The following is an 8,751-nucleotide window of genomic DNA, read 5'->3' on the forward strand; positions in this document are numbered from 1 at the left end:
GGGGGGGTTGTGTAGGAAAGTACCATCTTGCCTGGCATGTTACCCCCATATTTCACTGTATATATGTTGTTTTAGTTGTATGTGTCACTGGGACCCTGCCAGCCAGGGCCCCAGTGCTCTTAAGTGTGCCCTGTATGTGTTACCTGTGTTCTGACTAACTGTCTCACTGAGGCTCTGCTAATCAGAACCTCAGTGGTTATGCTCTCTCATTTCTTTCCAAATTGTCACTAACAGGCTAGTGACCAATTTTACCAATTTACATTGGCATACTGGAACACCCTTATAATTCCCTAGTATATGGTACTGAGGTACCCAGGGTATTGGGGTTCCAGGAGATCCCTATGGGCTGCAGCATTTCTTTTGCCACCCATAGGGAGCTCTGACAATTCTTACACAGGCCTGCCACTGCAGCCTGAGTGAAATAACGTCCATGTTATTTCACAGCCATTTTTCACTGCACTTAAGTAACTTATAAGTCACCTAGATGTCTAACCTTTACCTGGTAAAGGTTGGGTGCTAAGTTACTTAGTGTGTGGGCACCCTGGCACTAGCCAAGGTGCCCACACATTGTTCAGGGCCAATTCCCCGGACTTTGTGAGTGCGGGGACACCATTACACGCGTGCACTACACATAGGTCACTACCTATGTGTAGCTTCACAATGGTAACTCCGAACATGGCCATGTAACATGTCTAAGATCATGGAATTGCCCCCCCAATGCCATCCTGGTATTGGGGAGACAATCCCATGATTCCCCGGGTCTCTAGCACAGACCCGGGTACTGCCAAACTGCCTTTTCAGGGGTTTCACTGCAGATGCTGCTGCTGCCAACCCCTCAGACAGGTTTCTGCCATCCTGGGGTCCAGCCAGGCTTGGCCCAGGAAGGCAGAACAAAGGACTTCCTCAGAGAGAGGGTGTTACACCCTCTCCCTTTGGAATAAGGTGTCAGGGCTGGGGAGGAGTAGCCTCCCCCAGCCTCTGGAAATGCTTTGATGGGCACAGATGGTGCCCATCTCTGCATAAGCCAGTCTACACCGGTTCAGGGATCCCTCAGCCCTGCTCTGGCGCGAAACTGGACAAAGGAAAGGGGAGTGACCACTCCCCTGACCTGCACCTCCCCTGGGAGGTGCCCAGAGCTCCTCCAGTGTGCTCCAGACCTCTGCCATCTTGGAAACAGAGGTGCTACTGGCACACTGGACTGCTCTGAGTGGCCAGGGCCAGCAGGTGACGTCAGAGACTCCTTCTGATAGGCTCCTTCAGGTGTTGCTAGCCTATCCTCTCTCCTAGGTAGCCAAACCTCCTTTTCTGGCTATTTAGAGTCTCTGCTTTGGGGAATTCCTTAGATAACGAATGCAAGAGCTCATCAGAGTTCCTCTGCATCTCTCTCTTCACCTTCTGCCAAGGAATCCACTGCTGACTGCGCTGGAAGCCTGCAAAACCGCAACAAAGTAGCAAAGACGACTACTGCAACCTTGTAACGCTGATCCTGCCGCCTTCTCAACTGTTTTCCTGGTGGTGCATGCTGTGGGGGTAGTCTGCCTCCTCTCTGCACTAGAAGCTCCGAAGAAATCTCCCGTGGGTCGACGGAATATTCCCCCCGCAACCGCAGGCACTAAAAACCTGCTTCACCGGTCCTGTGGGTCTCCTCTCAGCACGACGAGCGAGGTCCCTTGAACTCAGCAACCCTGTCCAAGTGACTCCCACAGTCCAGTGACTCTTCAGTCCAAGTTTGGTGGAGGTAAGTCCTTGCCTCCCCACGCTAGACTGCATTGCTGTGAACCGCGTGTTTCGCAGCTGCTCCGGCTCCTTTGCACTCTTCCAGGATTTCCTTTGTGCACAGCCAAGCCTGGGTCCCCGGCACTCTAACCTGCAGTGCACGACCTCCTGAGTTGTCCTCCGGCGTCGTGGGACCTTCCTTTGTGACTTCGGGTGAGCTCTGGTTCACTCCACTTCATAGTGCCTGTTCCGGCACTTCTGCAGGTGCTGCTTGCTTCTGAGTGGGCTCCTTGTCTTGCAGGACGCCCCCTCTGTCTCCTCACGCAATTGGCGACATCCTGGTCCCTTCTGGGCCACAGCAGCATCCAAAAACCCTAACCGCGACCCTTGCAGCTAGCAAGGCTTGTTTGCAGTCTTTCTGCACGAAAATGCCTCTGCAAGCTTCTTCACGACGTGGACATCCATCCATCCTCCAAAGGGGAAGTTTCTAGCCCTCTTCGTTCTTGCAGAATCCACAGCTTCTACCATCCAGTGGCAGCTTCTTTGCACCCACAGCTGGCATTTCCTGGGCATCTGCCCACTCCCGACTTGATCGTGACTTTTTGGACTTGGTCCCCTTGTTCCACAGGTACTCTCGTCTGGAAATCCATCGTTGTTGCATTGCTGGTGTTGGTCTTTCTTGCAGAATTCCCCTATCACGACTTCTGTGCTCTCTGGGGAACTTAGGTGCACTTTGCACCCACTTTTCAGGGTCTTGGGGTGGGCTATTTTTCTAACCATCACTGTTTTCTTACAGTCCCAGCGACCCTCTACAAGGTCACATAGGTTTGGGGTCCATTTGTGGTTCGCATTCCACTTCTAGAGTATATGGTTTGTGTTGCCCCTATCCCTATGTGCTCCCATTGCATTCTATTGTGACTATACATTGTTTGCACTGTTTTCTATTGCTATTACTGCATATTTTGGTACTGTGTACATATATCTTGTGTATATTTGCTATCCTCATACTGAGGGTACTCACTGAGATACTTTGGCATATTGTCATAAAAATAAAGTACCTTTATTTTTAGTATAACTGTGTATTGTGTTTTCTTATGATATTGTGCATATGACACCAGTGGTATAGTAGGAGCTTCACACGTCTCCTAGTTCAGCCTAAGCTGCTCTGCTAAGCTACCATTTTCTATCAGCCTAAGATGCTAGACACCCCTCTACACTAATAAGGGATACCTGGACCTGGTGCAAGGTGTAAGTACCCCTTGGTACTCACTACAAACCAGGCCAGCCTCCTACACAGTTACGAAGATAAGGTAGAGAATATGACAGGGAGAATGCTCCAAAAAGTCAGGAATGGAAGCAGATTTTTTAAAACTGGAAGCAGTCTTCATAGGTTTACATTCAAACAGAATACAGATAGTTTACCCATTCGAAAGCATAGCAACATAGTGCATGAAAAAAAATGCAAGAAGTGAAAACTGTGCATTCACACGCGGCTGAGGTTTTACAAGTCTTGAAGAGAGAAAAAAAAATGAAATCTCCCTTAAATCATCATGTTATAGAGTAAGTAAAAAAATGAAGTTTATGGAAAATGCAAAAGCTTGATCTAAAAAATCTATCAATAAAAGAAATCATAATAAAAGTAAAAGATTTTTGGTCTTCAAAGTTCACAGGGAAGGTAGCAGGGCATCCCTGCAAGGTTAGGACATGCAACTGACTATCTTGCTGACCTGGTCTTTACACAGAGGGAACTTTACATGCAGGACAGATTTGAACAAAGGTGTTTTCAGATGGTCATTAAGAAGTTATGACAATCCTAAAGAACTTGATAGAAGGCAGGTGGCCTTAAAAGGGCAACCGATGAGGCTTATTTTGCTCTTTTTGATCAATGGAGTTATACGTTATCAACACTGTTTTCACCAATTGTTTAGATGAAAGTTTTGCCACAGGTGTTCCAGGTAAATATGTCCCATCCACAGTAAAGACTGTAGGGCTTTTCCTAATCATTCTTTATCCATTTTTCCCTATTACAATTTGGTTCAAACTTTGCAGTATCTTTCAACAACTTCATATTACAGATCTCAGTTTGTACAAGTTTCTAATGTTCTTTAGAACCCTTATAACCGTTAAACCATTATAATCATAGTAAACATTTTATGTGTCTTAGAGTGGTAGCTGTATATATTCTGATGTTCATCTTTGGAAGCCGCCTTATCACCTTAAGTTGTCAAAGTGTTTTTTTTTTTTTTTTTTTAAGAATATTGACCCCTTCACAGCAGTCTCTCATATGTTTCCTGTGCTTGTTCCGACTTTCATTGTTTTTCTCCTCGTGCTTGCAGTTTACGTAGTGCTGCTGACCCTGCAACTCCAAATCTCTGCAAATCTCTTCTCCATTTGTTGATTGGTGGAGCTTTCTAGCCCATGCTTATTTTCCTTTTGGTCAACATGTACTCTAAGTAGCACATTCCTGCTCTCTGCCTGCGCTGCGTACAATCTGGTGCCTAAAGCCAATGCAGGGACCCTTCCCAGTGGTGCTTGTGTTGCAGGCAGGATTGTTTTTGTGCAGGAAGGGTTACTTCCGAGGCCTTTTCCTCTTTCTAAGTATGCTGAAAAATGCAGCAAACTTAGGAAGAGGAAACAACAAAGAGAAATAAAGGTATTTCTTCTCATTGTGCCTTTCCTGGGAAGGCGTAGCATTTTGACGCATCCCCAGGTTTACGAGTCTTGGTAAATCTGGGAATGCATCAAAATCCATGGAACTCCTTCCCAGAGCAGATTAACGCAAGGCAGCGACTTGCACCGACTTGCATTACTCCAGATCTACCAAGCAACGCAAGGCCATGCAAGGTGACCGTGCGTTGCTTGGTAAATCTGACTTTAGCATTGAGTTGCCCTTGCGACACCATGTGGGACACAAGAGCAATGCAATACTCTAATAAATCTGCATTGAATTGTGTTCATTTTAATCTTGCCACTTTTCATATGTGTTTTTCAACACCCCACATCCGTTATCCATTATCTCTCTGCCTTTATTTTCCACTTTATTTTCTGGTTTGAGTTCCATCATCATGGGTCTGGCACAACAGCTCTTGGTAAAGCAGGGCGATTGTCCGACTACCTGATCCAGGTGTCATTAGTGCTGTATAAAGTTTGACTTTTGAGGTTCATTAATGTCTCAGGTCAACTGCGCTTCTTGGATCAGTGCGGTATGTGTTATGTCATGAGTCCTTGTATAGCGCACAACTCGCCCAGGAGGGTATCCTGGCTCTGTCATAGAGTGGCCTGGTGATATGCTATATATTTCCCTTATATTATCTCAGGAGTGAAATAATTCTCCTTCATATAGTTCTCCAACCATACTACATCCCGCTTCTACCTACAGGCACCTATGTCTTATTTTAAATACACTTGTAACATGTGGCATACACTCTGTCGAGATTTCGGGAGAGTATGTTGGTCTTGTGCCCCAGAAATGCTCTTATTTTAAATACACTGATACAAATTCAAATTCAATCTATAGATATTTCTGGAAGAGTTTGTCGGTCCTGTCTTCAGAAAGGCTTGTATTTTAAATACACTTATAAAATGTGGCACACAATGTATAGAGATTTCAGGAGGGCATGTCTGTCTTGTGCCCCAGAAAGACTTTTATAAATGTTTTCAATCAGTTATTTATTCAAATTTTTCCAAGAGTTACAGGCATCGACTGCCAACACCCCATGGCATGTACATTCAGTAAAAAGAATATTACAGACTTCATATTTGGAAAAAAACGGCTGTACAAACAGGCAGGAAACAAAACCACAGCCATAACTAAAAGAGCATGTACAGCTGGAAAGACTTTTATCTTAAAAACACTTATAAAATGTGGCATAAACCTCATCAAAGTTTCTGTAGTGTATGCCAGTTTGTGTCTCAGAAAGGCTCTAGGGATAATTCAGCAAATTAACATTGATACCAGTAAAATTATGGATAAATTTGATCCACTCCCGTATTGAGTCATCCATAAACTCATCACATACCCAAATAGGTACAAACCACTGATGTGCACTGTGGACCACAGTGGTATGATTTCTTGGCTAAATTCCAGTATTTAAAGGAATATAAGAGTAATTTGACATATGTCTACACTTATGTCTACTTTTGACTTTATTGACATAGATTTGTTGTTGCATTAGATAGTAGCACAGTGTCTTAATGCAGGTTTCTTTCATCTGCTGATAAGCCTGCTAATGCGCCTCTCGATGGATAACTGTGCTAAAAACACTCACTTTAATCGGCAAGGTGCAGAATTGAAGTGTATAGGGGCCTGGAGCAAGTCTTTCCATTCTCTTCTACCCATTTTATTAATTTGTTGGTTGCTGACATGGAGGGCTTTCTGGAAAATGCAGATGCAAACCTAAATTAAGAGTTGAAGAATAGCTATATTTTACACCATGCAGGTGATGCAGTTCTTCGGATAAAATCCAGAAGGTCTCTAGAGGCAATTCAAATACATATATATTCACTGAAAAAACAAGGGTTACAGTGACGTTATTGTTAGATATGGTACTAAGCTTTTAGCTTATATTAAAAACAAAAATCCTGGAAATTCGCTGAATTCACTGAAAAGGTTAAAGAGATGGTATAGTTGGGCATTGTAATAATATAATAACTATTTCTTTTAAACAAAAAACACTGAAATTCACCAGTTAAAGTTTACTGAGCTAACTATAACTTGCACCCTCACCTTGCAATGCTTATGACCTCACCTTACATCACCCAGGACATGTTAAATGACATCATTGGTGACATCTCAAATTACATAATCGATGACCTCACTGATAACACTGTAGCCATATACAGCATAGAGTTATTGGGTGTACATGTGTGGGCCCACAGCATGGAAATAGTCTAAGCCCTGGAGGCAAGAATGTTTGTGCATGTTGAAGATTATGTGGTGCACTGTTTACAAATCTCTAAAGTTGGGATGCAAGTATTACCCCCTGCTACACAAGATAAAGACTGGGCACACCTACTGTGAGTCACAGACATATATTTGAAAGTGGGTTGAGGCTTAAAGCCGCAGGCTATCCTGGAAAATCTGTACAAAAGGCCAGATCTTCTGTTAGCAATAGATCATCCACAATTATCCATGATGAGTGAATATTTGGGCATGTGCCCATATTAAATAGTGTTAATACTCTGCTTTAGAAAAATTCTATTTATGGAGGACATTTATGAAGTTTGGATGTTTATTTTCAGAAGCTCACAAAAGGTTGAGCGTTGCGAGTCTGCCCGGAGAGTTGGACGTGGAGCCAGGCCATTGTACCATCAAACTTTCTGCTCAGTGAGGGAGTAGAAGGAAATGATCAAAAAATGGCACTAATGACATCTCAAATCACATAATTAGTGACATCACTGATTATGTCGTACAACCACTGTGGTGCCATCCAATAGGAGGTTGGCCCTGAAGTAATTCAACCCACAAAAGGTGTGGCTAATTTTCTATTCACCTAAATATAATAAAAATAGAGGCGAGAGAGGACAGCCCTAGCGAGAACCTATCATAATTGGACGGCTTTATGGTAACATGCCACTGCAGATTGCTTCAGACATGAGATCTTCATGGAGAGCTTCAATCTTCCTACTTATTTTAGGACCAAGGCTAATATTGCTCAAAACATGCCAAACAAATGGCCAAGAGAAAGTATTTTAAAGTAAATTTACATCATTAATATGAAGCAGAGCTGTGGGGTTTTAACTTGTCAATGCTCCCAAGGTTGGCAGTTTTTGAGGCCAAGATAAGGCATGGGATTGCCAGGTACTCCTTTTGTTGCAACGTAGCATGAACGCGGCATGTTCCCAATTAGGTACAAAGTCAAGGCATACTATAAATAATTCTCAGTGCAGAAGCTGAAGGGTTCACAAGAATATTTTGCAGCAATGGCTGCCGATGAGCAAGGCACTAGTGGGGGAACATTAATGCATTTCTATTGTGCTTGAAAACCCTGATAAGTTGTTGAAGCGCTGTACACCTGGGGAGCGCTGCTTTAAAACCCAAGGTTTGTGGTTAGCCCAGTGTTATTGGGGTAAGTCTTGTGTGTTCATGCAAATATTTCCATGCATTCACTTGAGTTTCTTTGTGGGGGATTAACTTAATAGTAGGTGTTATCCTTAGTAGGGCATAGGGGAGGATTAATGGATGAAGTAGGGGAGGTTAGGTATTGTTAGGTTGCAGGGGTCCATCTTTCAGAAAGGACAGGTTATGACCGCTGAAACGAGTTGTGCAGAAATTGCAGAAATACATTAAGAAGATTAAACGCAAACCTGGAAGTGACTAAAAACTGTTGTGCTCAGGAAGAAAATAGAGAAAATGCGTGCAGATGATGGGAAAGGGAGAAAATGGTCATTTGAAAGGAAAAAGGAAAGGCAAATCGGAGATTTTATGTTAAGATCAGTTTTTAAAGCTGGATTTTACGAATATAGAGGATGCTTTTTGAGACAGCATGCAGTCTCAGGATTCAAGCCTGACAAAAGCAACAACGTTTGCATGTGAAATTTTTGGTATATTCTGTACTTTTGACAGGCGCTAGAATTGGGTGAATAGTCGTCCAGTTCTAGGTTTCCCCATGGCCACCATTTTAGCAAGGACTGCTGATCAACTCAGTGGTTTGAAGCTCAAAATAATGCTTAAAACTATTAAAATAATGGTTGGGTGCAAACCTTAAAAGGAGATTCTGCAAATGCTGGAGCAGATGTCTTCTTACATATGGCTCACAGTATTAATTGTAAAGCTAAGTGGGATACACTTTGAATACCTCTGGTTTGACATGGCACAAGATAGGGGTTAATTACACAACTTCCCCTGCCATTGGAAGTGTACGTATTGCCTACATTCTAGCAGCTGGAATGTTGAGATTCAGACACTGAAATTCAGTGAAGACTTTGGGCCTCATTTAGACCTCAGCGGATGGAATTTTCGGTCACAAACGTGATGGATATCCCGTCAGCCATATTACAATCTCTGTAGGATATAATGGGATCGTAATATGGCGG

Source organism: Pleurodeles waltl, chromosome 4_1 (assembly GCF_031143425.1).
Source record: "Pleurodeles waltl isolate 20211129_DDA chromosome 4_1, aPleWal1.hap1.20221129, whole genome shotgun sequence".
Classification (NCBI taxonomy): domain Eukaryota; kingdom Metazoa; phylum Chordata; class Amphibia; order Caudata; family Salamandridae; genus Pleurodeles; species Pleurodeles waltl.